Source organism: Armigeres subalbatus, chromosome 3, assembly GCF_024139115.2.
Source record: "Armigeres subalbatus isolate Guangzhou_Male chromosome 3, GZ_Asu_2, whole genome shotgun sequence".
NCBI classification, from domain to species: Eukaryota; Metazoa; Arthropoda; class Insecta; order Diptera; family Culicidae; genus Armigeres; species Armigeres subalbatus.
In genome coordinates, this window is record NC_085141.1 from 207,922,466 (window position 1) to 207,935,805 (window position 13,340).

General features: G+C 42.4%; 1 long non-coding RNA gene across 1 annotated transcript; it reads right to left on the reverse strand.

The window, feature by feature from the left end:
* Positions 1-781: 781 nt before the first annotated feature.
* LOC134224644 (uncharacterized) lies at positions 782-1,932 on the reverse strand. Its single transcript, XR_009983010.1, has 4 exons — positions 1,765-1,932; positions 1,591-1,705; positions 1,375-1,515; positions 782-1,311 (listed from the first exon to the last, which is right to left on the reverse strand). It is a non-coding gene; the product is annotated as an uncharacterized LOC134224644 (long non-coding RNA).
* Positions 1,933-13,340: the final 11,408 nt, after the last annotated feature.

The following is a 13,340-nucleotide window of genomic DNA, read 5'->3' on the forward strand; positions in this document are numbered from 1 at the left end:
GTCTAGAATAGTCGTGCTCGAATTCTTTAGTATGGTGAGGCTTTTTCTTCCATTTGTTGGCCTCTTCTTGGCTCTCCCCGTCCGTTAACTTTTGCGCATGTGGCCCATGTTCAAGTAGTTTTTGTATTGCTCCTCCAGTTCTTCTCTTCTCTTCTTCTTCATTGGCATTACATCCCCCACTGGGACATTGCCGCCTCGCAGCTTAGTGTTCATTCAGCACTTCCACAGTTATTAACTGCGAGGTTTCTAAGCCAAGTTACCATTTCTGCATTCGTATATCATGAGGGTAACACGATGATACTTTTATGCCCAGGGAAGTCGAGACAATTTCCAATCCGAAAATTGTCTAGACCGGCACCGGGAATCGAACCCAGCCACCCTCAGCATGGTCTTGCTTTGTAGCCGCGCATCTTACCGCACGGCTAAGGAGGGCCCCAAGTTCTTGTCTCACCTAATATTCGATCGAAATTAAGATGCACACTGCACAGGCAGCCGAACAACGTACCTCCCATCAGTCGCTCTGGAATAGGGTTGTTTGAAGTCCTCCTCGCAGTCCTGCTCTTCTTTCGACCAGCGGTCTCGTTCGTCATTGCAACCTCCCACTTTTAAAACTCTATCCAGCATTGCTTCTAGTTTGATGAGGATAGTACTGTACAGTATTGCACCAACCTATATTGCGAGCTTCCGGTAGCGGGTAGAGCAGAACTACCAAAGTGGACACAAAGCAAACAAAACTGGAGGGCTAAAGCACCAACAATACAAATAAAGCCACAAATCTCAAATCAATACATATATTTGGGGCATTTGCCCTAATCTTCCTCCTACCGCCTTCTTATCTCTTCATCTATACTCTCTCCATCCTACTTCTAGTTCTCTACTTCTTTCTTCTTACAGGCTAACATAATTTTCTCGTACTCACGGTACCCTTTGATTTCCGGACCAGCTACTCGGGGCGTCCCCCTAGTGTGCCGAACCTCGTCGCGAACGGACGACTGCCTTCGCACCACGCACGCATTCTGCTCTCAACTTGTCGCGCTTCCGCTATTCTTCTCGACCTGCTACGCCGCTGCCTCTGCTGGAGACCCCTCTGGCCGTCCAGTGCGACCGGGTAGCTGGATGGGGTCCCTCCGAGGCACCTCCTTCCCACGTCGAGTCTTCCACACACCTTTCGCCGTTCGTCACGCCGCAACTGCGCCGTTCCTGCTGCGGAGCCGAACCGAACACGACCCGGATCTCAATGTTGACAATATGGTTTCAGGACTACGTCTCGTGTTGGCCGGCCGATGAAAAACCCGAGCCCCAAAAAGAACCCTGTGTAGGCGAATATTGGTCTGATTAGACATGTTTACCACAATTTGGTTGCGCAAAGCTTACCCGATGGGGTCCTTTTATCTTCGTGGCTCGAAGCTGCGTAGTACCTGCTCTCGAACGAACAAAACCGATCGCGCAAGGTATCTGTTATATTCTAATTCCTCGGATCTTTGGCTAGCTCTATTCGGGTGTTGCACGTTTTTCCTGAAGATCGGAAGTTTGAGGTTAAGTTTGAGGTTATACCACATGTTATCCGAGGGCAACTTTACCGGAAATTACCTTCGGGTCAATTTCTTCGGGGACAGAATTACGACGACCAACGGGAACGAATTAATCCGCAAATCCTTCCGGATCTAACTTTGCGTCCGTTGATTCGACTGCGGCGAGTGTCTTTCTGTGAGTTGAGATTCGGAAAATGAATCATGTCGCATTGGAAGATTCACACAAAGTTACCTTTACGTTAGCAAAATCCGGTGATGAACCGTCCGTTTAAGTATTGCGGGCCGATGCACAATCGTTTTTCCTGCGTTGGCACTTTGGCAGTCGTTTACAATTCCGGTGATCTTCAAAGCACTTCACCTTTTTTGTTCCTGACGACCGCGAAATTATGTTTTGTTTCTCCATGCTTAATATGCTTTTATCGATTTTGATGCGAATGTCGGTTATTTCGGTTGGCGTGCGTGGTGAGAACGGTGTGCTTGTCGTTGTTTCGAATTTATACAGATATTGTTTGGCATCTAATGCTTACAAATCAAAATCAAACGTAATACCTATTTTGTGGTAGACTTGCATCCTTCCCAGACACGAATCATCGAAACACTGATTCTACAAGAACTGACAGCTGCGGAGCTGTGATCAGGGTTGCCACATTTAAATCTGTATTTTTTCTTCAGTAAATCTTGATATCTGCATCACAAGTCAAAAAATCTGTATACATCTAAACCCAATTGAAATGGTTTTTGAACAAACTTTGTTTTGAAAAATATGTAAATTTGATAATTTGTGAATAAAATCTGTCGAGAATCCGTCTTTAACTATTGTAGCCACTTTAGTGGACCAACCACTTAGTCACACTAAACCTACTGAGCAGAACTACTGTTTCTGGATATGTGAATAAAGGCTTGATCTGATTATCTTTTATTATTGCTTGAGCTTTTTCTGAGACCACTTTATTCAAATATAGTCTGAAGATTTTACGGACCACCATCGGGGGTGACAATGGGTCTGAGGGTGACAATGGGGTCATCGCTCTCACCGGCAGTCTGGAGGTCGTAGAGCAAAATCGTCCAAAAATGTCACTTATATTTTAGTCTTCTTGACCTCAGGTACATTCAATATATTCTACAAGCATTCTATGTAGTTGAAACAGTGACCCATTCTCACCCCCGACGACGGGAGTTTTCATCTGGTTTCATTCATCGTTGATTTTTATAAACTGTTAATAAAACCTGCCGGAGCCAATATGTTCTGTCTTTTCAAATTAAGATTTTGCTAATATGATAATGGTCTGTAATAAGATCAGTTAGGCGGAGATGTTAATTTTATAAACCTCAAATATTAATGAAAACAAGTATTTACTGATAGCAAATTATTTATATAATTTTTATTATAATACAGTACTGAAACTTTACTCTTCAAGAAATCTGTAAAACCTGTAATTTTGCTAAAAATCTGTATATCTGTATATACAGATTCTTGGTCATCGCTCTACCCCAAAAATCTGTAAAATACAGAATAATCTGTATATGTGGCAACCCTGGCTGTGATCCCAAAGCGACCCGTGTCATCTCTCTCGCGTAAAGGAAGCAAAATAAATGTTCAGACCGCAAGGCAGTAGCAAGTCGATTCGTCTGTGGGTCTGCCAGCAGTATCAGAAACTCCATTCCAATCATGAAACTTTAGAATTGATTGTAGTGCAAACGGCAGGTTTTGTTACCAACTCTGCTTGCTGCACTCTGTGATTGGTACGCTACAACTAGTAGAAAGAAACACACTCGAATGCTCACTTCCTTGCATGGTTATATTATCCGGATACCGCTACTTCTGCAGCTCCGCCTTGAACTTCTTCCACAGTTTACGTTGCAATGTGTGTCCCTTCCTTCCAGAAGTAGCAGATGCGGAATTGTCATTGTAACCATTGTTAGCTACCCCACTACTGGTTTGAAACCTTGGATGGATAGGGAGTTGTGCTTTCTTTTGTCTTGCAGCCAAATCTGGATTTACAATCACGCAATCCAATCTTTCCTTCAGCCCGGAACGCTTTCAAACTTTGTACTTTGGGCGTAAAACGTTCACTCCACCCTCACTGATACGGCATCCAGAATTTTTATTTGCTTCTACATTGGCTCCATTTGCTTCTGCGTGATACTCCCATAGTTGCAGAGTGTGTGTGTCAATAATTGCTCCACTGATCTCTGTCCTGTCTTTCCCCAAGTTGCTTCAATATTTGCAGACGTTGATCGAACTCATCCAGCATAGTTTCCTATGAAAAAAGATAGAATCATCGTCTAGAGGCAGTATAGACTGAACACTTAACATCTAGCATGAGTCAAAGGACAGGACATTCTACACAACACCCAGTTGACCAGTTGAGATTTTTTTTTGTCATGAAAGTTTTCTCCTTTACTGTGGCGTTACTCCTCTTCACACACCTTTACACACCATAGCACATCCGTCCAGACGATTAACGCCGCTGATCGCACGGCCACAATGCCCATGCATTCACATAGTTGTCATTGGTGATCGTTAGAGACTCGAACAATTTAGCCGCTTTAAAGTAGATTTCAGGTAATGATATTTTAGCACATTGCCGAGTAGATTAGTGAAACGAAACATAAGTAGAGTTGAAGCAAAGCCACCCCTTGTGGACTTCGTTGAACTCCGGCAAACGAAGTTTCAGTTCTCCAAAAAAGATGCCCGTATCTCATACAAATAGAACATCACCAATAAACCTGCAATTATCGAGCTCATGAACGAGCGTCTTTTTTACGTACCCTTGAGATACTTCCTCAAACAACATTTCGGTCTAGTTCACACCAACAATGTTTTCAGGGCCTGGTACAAAATGTCCAATCCAAAGATAGCAGTTTTTAATGATAACTTGTAACACGATGTAATGTAACAGTTATATAGATAGAAATTCAATTTACTGCTTGTGAAACCCTTTTTTGTTGAACATGTACGTTACTTCATTATTACAACGGTATTATTCTTCATCTGATTTAATTTTTGTCCATATTTTCATCCCGACACCATAGTTTGACATTCCAATTTATTTGTGCACACCCAATTTTCGATATCTGGACAGTGAAATCGTATCACCCGTGTCGCCCGGCGATAGCATTTCCAGAGAAACTATTCGGTTCTGCTGCAACAATAATACTCGCAGAAAATTTAATAATTGTAATTTCATCTATCCTGTATTGCTGTGTGGCATAACCATATTTCCACATAATTCAATTGACACCATGTGCGCTGCAATGCTAGGCGTCTAAGCTAGTTCTGTGTTGTTTCATAAGTGTTTGTTCCAGTCAGCACGTGCTTGTCGTTGTGGATATTCTGGACAGGGTGGCTTTCATGGTGCAACCTCCAACGGACATCAGCAGCGTATTTGCCATCATTGCTATTCCCCCGCAGTGAGTTTCATTGCTAAATAACTTCTTGTATCCCACGTGAGTGATACGCTTTGATTAAATTGTGTTTCTTATTTTCGTCATCTCCGTTCCTGGCTGTAGCGGTCAGGTAGCGTTGGTAGGACGATATTGTCGATAGTAACATTAGAACTGTGTAGCATTAGGTGAGTAACGTACACTACGGCACAATGCAATGTTAACAGATTCTGTGAGCTGCACCTTCAATTATCTCAATGTAATGCTATGTTTGATACAACTGTTGTGTAGAACAGAATACGCTGGATAAGAGGATTGAGCGTTTTTAATTGATTTGCCGTACAAACTTCATCCACTAGAATGCACCATATGAGCATGGGGACGCATGGCTACCCACCGAAGATTTTTTACAACCCCGGAAATCAATATTTCGCCAGTACTGTTTTTCATACAAAACGATCATGTTTAAGGATCAAAATCTCAATTTCTAGCGATTAGATTAAAGACATATTTTGCCTTCTAGCCTAAAATGACTTAAATTTTTAATTCATTATTGTTATGCAAGTTTACTAAAAAGGCATGCTTCAGTTGAACTCAATTTTCAAACCACTCCATTTGTATAAAGCCCCATAAACACGGACAGAACCAAAGTCCAAACCTTAATTTGTTTTAAAACTGGGAATAGTTTTGAATTAATGTTTCTACTCGTTACTTTCTACCATAAAAGCCTTTTGTTTAAAAATATGTTTTTATACTTTATTAAAGCGATTTTTCAACAATTTTAGCGAGTAGTATGTTTAAAAATAAGTTTTAGTTGATTTTTGCTCAGTCAAGCTGATTAAGCTGAAAACGTACCTTTAAAGGAAATTTTGGTTACTTGGGTATTTTTAACAACAAACTAGTGTGTTTCAAACAAAATCTTTGCTGTTCGTAAAAAAAAAATAGGGGGTTTGGTGTCAGCAACGAACAATTCTCGCTTCACTTTTCAAAAGGACCTAAGTAACATTTTTTTCATGAATTAATTTGAATAGCGCAATCAATAGAACAACATGAAAGCTATTGATTGCTGTATTCAAATTTATTCATGAAAAAAATGTTACTTAGGACCTTTTGAAAAGTTAAGCGAGAATTAACAAGATAGTACGGACCGGAACCATCGGGAAAAACTACTGCGATGAAAAGGGACTAGCGATTGGAAACTCGGTACGTGGAAGCCATTCTTATGACCGGGTGATTTTTTAGATTTTCGAACTGTCACTTTTAAGTTTAATTCTCCAAATGAGACAGACCCTTAAAAAGGGAAAGCACTTACCGTAGAACCCCGCTCATTCGACACCATTTAATTCGGCACTTTTTAATTTGTACCCCTGTAATTCGACACTTGTCGAATTTAAAAGTGCTGGAGCACGTGCTCAGCTGTTACATTTTGCTCTCACCGAACCAACACTTTCTCAACAGGCGCAAAATGCACTACAACACAATGGGAAGAACCAAAATAAAAAAGCAAATAGAGTTGCAAAACACGTATGAAACTCATAGTGTAGAGTGGGGAAAGAGTGCGCGTGGGGTAAGAGTTTGTTTTCGATTTTTTTAAGTAATAAAAAAGATAAACTTGCAGCACTGCATCAGTTTGACAGGTATTCTGGCCAAATATTGTCATGTGTAATTGTGAACGATTTGAATAAACAAAACCCATATTAATCCACCTACAGTGAGATTTTGACCCTTCCTTAGTTATAAGGATTTGTTTACAGACTCCAGTATTTAAACCGAGATTAAACTACTCAGCTTCCCACGGTGATTTACCGTGAAAGTGACATAATAATTGCCTACCCAAAGGCGGATGTCATGGGTTGAGTGACAACTCGACGAATGATAACGTACTGTACTTTATGCTGCCTATCTATAAGGCGCTCGTCGGATTGAATAACTATTGTAACATTGTTAGTAACTATCGTAACTATTTTTACAAACTATTTTTATTTTTATACACTATAATACCGTATTTATAGCATTAAGAAAATAAAGAAAAACATGTATATTGTATATGTACTAGTCTACGTCGGTTGACGAAATAAATAAATAAATAAATAACGGTGGTTTCATATATTGTACTCGTAATCTCCAGAGACCTCGATAATAATTAATCCAGAACTAACTAAATCAGTCATTGATCTGAGCGAAACTCAATAGCGTTCAATAATAACATATATTTCGCCTTGCCTATGCCTAATTTGATAAAACTAAACTTGTTCAATACCTTAAAAATGAGCGAGATTTTTATGGTAGTAAATTTCAGAATTTGCACACATACGCACACATACATGCAGACAAGTGATCTATTAGTGTCTCAAAACATGCTCACATTTGCTATCTAGCTTCCACTGAAGAAATATTTGAAATCCCTTTCAATTTTAACGTTTTTTGCTTTTCTGAGAAGATTTTCTTGTACATGCTTCTATTTCTTCCTAAATTAAAATCATTTGTTTCTTTGAAACAAATCAGAAAAATAGGCATAATTCCATGTCATATTATTTGTTATAATTATATTTTCAATGTCAAAGTGTATTTGTTTAAAATACCATACATTTTTATTTAATAATTCACGAGATTTCTTGATAGATCAATACGCAACACACCTGCGTAACGCATACAAAGTGAAATTATAGACACTTCCGAAGGAAGGGTCAAAAAGTACGCACGAACGGGTGGGCAATAGTACGCATGTGAAACTTCATGTTCTGATGTCAAACCCGTATCTCTGACCGAAATAAGACTACTTCCGAAGCGTAAAGATCCACAAGTAAGACAGAAGGGGCAGAAATCGAAAATTATCACAAGTTTTGAGGATAAGTTGAAGTAATTTGGTGTTAGAAAGGACTTAGCGAACAAAGCACTGAATCGAAAAAAATGAAATTGTGCCATTCATTCAGCTCGGTCCATGGCTGCACTTCGCCAACCACGCAGTCTGCGGAGGGTCCGCAAATCGTCCTCCACCTGATCGATCCACCTTGCCCGCTGTGCACCTCGCCTTCTTGTTCCCGTCAGATCGTTGTCGAGAACCATTTTCACCGGATTACTGTCCGACATTCTGGCTACGTGCCCGGCCCATTTTCGCGGTGTGAACGATGGATGGTTCTCCCAACAGCTGATGCAACTCGCGGTTCATTCGCCTCCTCCACGTACCGTCCGCCATCTGCACCTCATCATAGATGGTACGCAACACTTTCCTTTCAAAAACTGCCAGTGCGCGTTGGTCCTCCACGAGTACCGTCCAGGTCTCGTGTCTGTAGAGAACTACCGGTCTTATAAGCGTTTTGTAGATAGTCAGTTTGGTACGGCGGCGAACTCTATTCGATAGGAGCGTCTTACGGAGTCCAAAGTACGTACGATTTCCAGCCACTATGCGCCTCCGAACTTCTCTGCTGGTATTGCTATCGGCGGTCACCAGTGCGCCCAAGTACACGAATTCTTCTACCACCTCGATTTCGTCACCACCGATCGTGGTGGGTGGCTTACATTGACTTCTCTTGAGCCTCTTCCTATCATGTACTTTGTCTTCGACGTGTTGATGACTAGTCCAATCCGTTTAGCTTTGCTTTTCAGTCTGATGTAGGCTTCCTCCATCCTCTCAAAGTTACGTGCCATGATATCAATGTCGTCGGCGACACCAAATAGCTGGACGGACTTATTGAAAATTGTACCACTCGTGAGAATCCCTGCTCTTCGTATTACCCCTTCCAAAGCGATGTTGAATAGCAGACACGAAAGACCATCACCTTGCCGTAACCCTCTGCGGGTTTCGAAGGGACTCGAGAATGCCCCTGAAACTCGAACTACGCACATCACCCGATCCATCGTCGCTTTGATCAACCGTTTCAGTTTATCCGGAAATACGTTTTTGTGCATTGTCTGCCATAGCTGGTCCCGATCGATTGTATCATATGCGGCTTTGAAGTCGATAAATAGATGATGTGTGGGCACGTTGTATTCACGGCATTTCTGCAATACCTGACGTATGGCGAACACCTGGTCTGGTGGTACAGCGTTCACCCATAAATCCCGTCTGGTACTGCCCCACGAACTCTCTTGCAATTGGTGTTAGTCGGCGGCATAAAATTTGGGAGAGTACCTTGTAGGCGGCGTTCAGCAATGTGATTGCGCGGTAGTTGCTACAATCCAGCTTATCGCCCTTTTTGTAGATGGGACATACGACACCTTCCATCCACTCCTGCGGCAGAACCTCATCCTCCCAAACCTTGGGTATCACCCAGTGCAGCGCTCTAGCCAGTGCCTCACCACCGTGTTTAAACAGCTCTCCTGGTAGTTGGTTTTTCAGCCGGCCGATCTCCTCCTGGATTTCCTGGAGATTCGGAGCCGGAAGTCGCATATCGTGCGCGCGTGCTCCTAGGTTCATTACCATACCGCCACCGTTGTCTGCCATATCGCCATTCAGGTGCTCTTCGTAGTGCTGTCGCCACCTTTGGATCACCTCACGCTCGTTTGTAAGAAGGTTCCCGTTTATGTCCTTACACATATCGGGCTGTGGCACGTGGCCCTTACGTGAACGGTTTAACTTCTCATAGAATATTCGTGCGTTATTAGCGCGGTACAGTTCCTCCGTCTCACGGTCTCGATCTTCCTGCTGGCGCTTTTTCCTCCGGAAAATCGAGTTTTGTCTGTTCCGCGCCCGTTTGTATCGTGCCTCGTTCGCCCTCGTGCGGTGTTGCAGCAATCTCGCCCATGCTGCATTCTTCTCCTCAACTAACTGCTCACATTCGCCGTCATACCAGTCGTTTTTCTGATCCGGAGCCACCGTGCCTAGTGCAGCGGTTGCGGTGCTTCCAATGGCGGATCGAATATCTCTCCAGCCATTGTCAAGAGATGCTGCTCCTAGCTGCTCTTCCGTTGGGAGTGCCACTTCCAGGTGCTGCGCGAAGTCCTGGGCTAGTCTACCGTCTTGTAGCCGCCCAATGTATAGCCGCGGCGGACGACTCAGACGCGTGTTGATCACCGTCGGGAGTTTTGAGCGCAGACATACTGCAACGAGGTAGTGGTCGGATTCAATATTCGCACTGCGGTAAGTGCGTACGTTCGTGATGTCGGAGAAGATTAGAACGTGGTCGATTTGGTTTTCCGTTACTTGATTAGGTGATTTCCATGTGGCCTTGTGGATATTCTTACGGGGGAAGAAAGTGCTTCGGACTACCATTCCGCGGGAGGCTGCAAAGTTTATGCATCGTTGGCCGTTGTCGTTCGATACGGTATGCAGACTATCCGGTCCGATGACCGGTCTATACATTTCCTCCCTTCCTACCTGAGCGTTCATGTCACCGATGACGATTTTGACGTCCCGCAGTGGGCATCCATCGTATGTCTGCTCCAGCTGCGCATAGAACGCTTCTTTCTCGTCGTCGGATCTCCCTTCGTGTGGGCAGTGCACGTTGATGATGCTATAGTTGAAGAAACGGCCTTTTATCCTCAGCTTGCACATCCTTGCGTTGATTGGCTGCCACCCAATCACGCGTTGGCGCATCTTTCCCAGCACTATGAAGCCGGTTCCCAGCTCGTTGGTGGTGCCACAGCTTTGGTAGAAGGTAGCCGCTCGATGCCCGCTTTTCCACACTTTCTGTCCTGTCCAGCAGATTTCCTGCAGCGCTACGACATCGAAGCTGCGGGGATGTAATTCATCGTAGATTATCCTGCAGCAACCTGCGAAGCCTAGCGACTTGCAGTTCCATGTTCCAAGCTTCCAAACGTGATCCTTTATTCGTCGCCTAGGTCGTTGCCGATTGTATTGAGTCGTATTATCTTCTATGTCGTTCGTAATAGTTGTTTTTAAAGGCGGCTTATTAGGCCTGCGCAAACCTCCTGTCTCGGTGGAGGGCCGTCGTGTCAGGGGTGTTTAGCGTCCCACCTAACACGAGGACTTGGGCTTGTGCGCTTTGAGCGGCACACGGTCGCTTTGGCGGAGCCTGCTTGCGGATTCATGCAGTTTTTTTTTATAGAGGTTTAACAGGGCCCACTGTCAAACCCCACCACATCCTAGGCAGGTGCCACAACTCGCAGATAGCCTGGGGAGGGATCGTCAAGCCCTTGGACATAGTCCCTGCTGCCCTGACAATTTCATCTAAATGATAATCAAAAGAAACAACCATAAATTATGCAACGCTGAGCTGGAAGGGGTGGCGAGATGAATAACGTTTCATAGAATTTTTAGAGGATTCATACAATATATAGATAGGGGGGAGGGGTAATGAAATGTTAAAATTTTTCGTTACGGAATTAATGATCTTTAGTGTTTACGCCACGTGAACCCTGGTATATTTTTACTTTTGTAGATTTTGTTTGTATATAATAAAAAACCATGTTTTTCGTTTGAAAGTTCATATTTCTAGGATCCCTCCCCCTTTCAGAGATACGGAATCTTTAAACATTCTATAATATACTTTCAATAAATGTTATTTACTTACCTCTTCTAATTTATTAACACTTCATCTCCACATGAAATATTTCCAACTGTAATTATAGTCTATATTAACCACTATCCAGTTATACACTGCAAGTGCCTTCTTTATAATGGTAAGATTTTAGCTTCAACTAATTTAAAAATCAACAGTGAACAAAATTTTAGCAAGAACAGCTCATCGCATACAATCCTGATTTTTTTCAATAGATCCTTCGTCCGATATGCTTTAAGGAACCTGCCGTGGAGTGATCGGGCTAGGCTTCCTCCATATAAACACCGGTACAAGTTTATTGGACTCAGTACCCTGATATCGAGATGAGTATTTCTACTGAGGGTCTTCTCTTTTGACCTGGTGTGGAATGTGATTGACTACGAAAACTTATTGAGACAAGTACATTTTTACGCTCCACACCATTCTCTACGATGCTGTACACTGCTCTACATCCCTCACATCGCACCTAATACCTACTTTCAAAAATAGGTTTATGTTACTTTTTTAAGTGACAGTATGTGCAACACTTATATGTTGAAGACAGTGAACAAATAAATAAATAAATAAATAAAAGATGACTGACTGGGCATTACGTTCTATAAGCACCGAACACAAGATGCTTAGTAAGTGATTTTTTTAATGCCATTGAGGATCACAATTTATGGCATGTAAATGAGAATGATATCTTCAACAGTATCACCAAGTTCTTAACTGAAGAAATTTAAAACTATTAAGATTTAGACTAAAGAAACTGAACTGTTCAGATTGCTATTCCATTCTAGGCATGGCATAGCGGCTGCTCTTTGCCGCACATATTGAAGAAACGTACCGTGCGATGCGGTCCAAAGGCAATTCGATGGGTGTTTACTCGTAGAAAATTTTGAGAAGCATTCGCATTTTTCCTTGTCCATTTCCCCCAATTCCGATTCTTCTGTTATCTTCGAGTTCTTCGTGTTACTGTAACTCAAGCATTGAACTTCCGATATTCACATTGATTTTATTCAAAAACTTAAAGAAAAATATTTCATATGAACAGCAAAATAAAACAAAATATGTGCAACGATTAATTTGCGTTACAGTATTGTTTATTGAACTAGAATGACTACAGAAAAAAGTTATAAATTCAACTATTTTTGGACGCATCTAAAAAGGAGGAAATCTGAATTTTAATGAAAAAGGAGGAAAAGTCTTTCTTTAGGATACCATATGGTCACCCTAATCGCGGAGCGTTTGCGCGAGAATGAGATCACTGATCACTCTTACTCTACCGGTGTGGTAATAGTGCGTTTTCCACATGTCTTAGAATAAGGGTTTTACTAGAACGAATTACAATAATTTCAATATTTTTCCACTGGGTAACTAATAGGAAGAGTATACGAATCCTCAACATTGATATGATATGCAGAAGCGTGCTTCATAAGGGCACATGATCGATTGAAAACTAAGTGCGTACTCTTGACCCACTCTACTCTAAGTGTAGGGTAGCCAGTTTGTCGAATTAAAACGTTACCCCGTTCACTCGACACCAATCATTGTCGAATGAGCGGAGTTTTACGGTATCTAGCGTACTGGTTTCGTGGAATGAAACCTCACCGAAGGAAGTGGTTACCCTCCAATACATTTTTCGAACTAAATCATTCACCATTGTAAGCCCCTGGCTGCTCAATGGGAAAATTCGTTTGGGAAATACTGCCGAGCACGGGGTCGCTTATTACTAGTTGCACTGTCAGAGACCCTTACAACACTCCTTCGGCACTCACCTGATCAGAAGCTGGATTCTGGACGTCGATTGTCAAACTCAGGTACTCATAACCAGGAGAATCAATCAAAGTAGAAAAGGTTCGATTACAGCGGACCAGCCAGATTAAGGACTGGGTACCATCATTCAACACGTGAAAGGAAAATGATCCAAAAGAGCATATAATGGGAATTGCGTTTTTGAATAAAGCTAACTACCGAG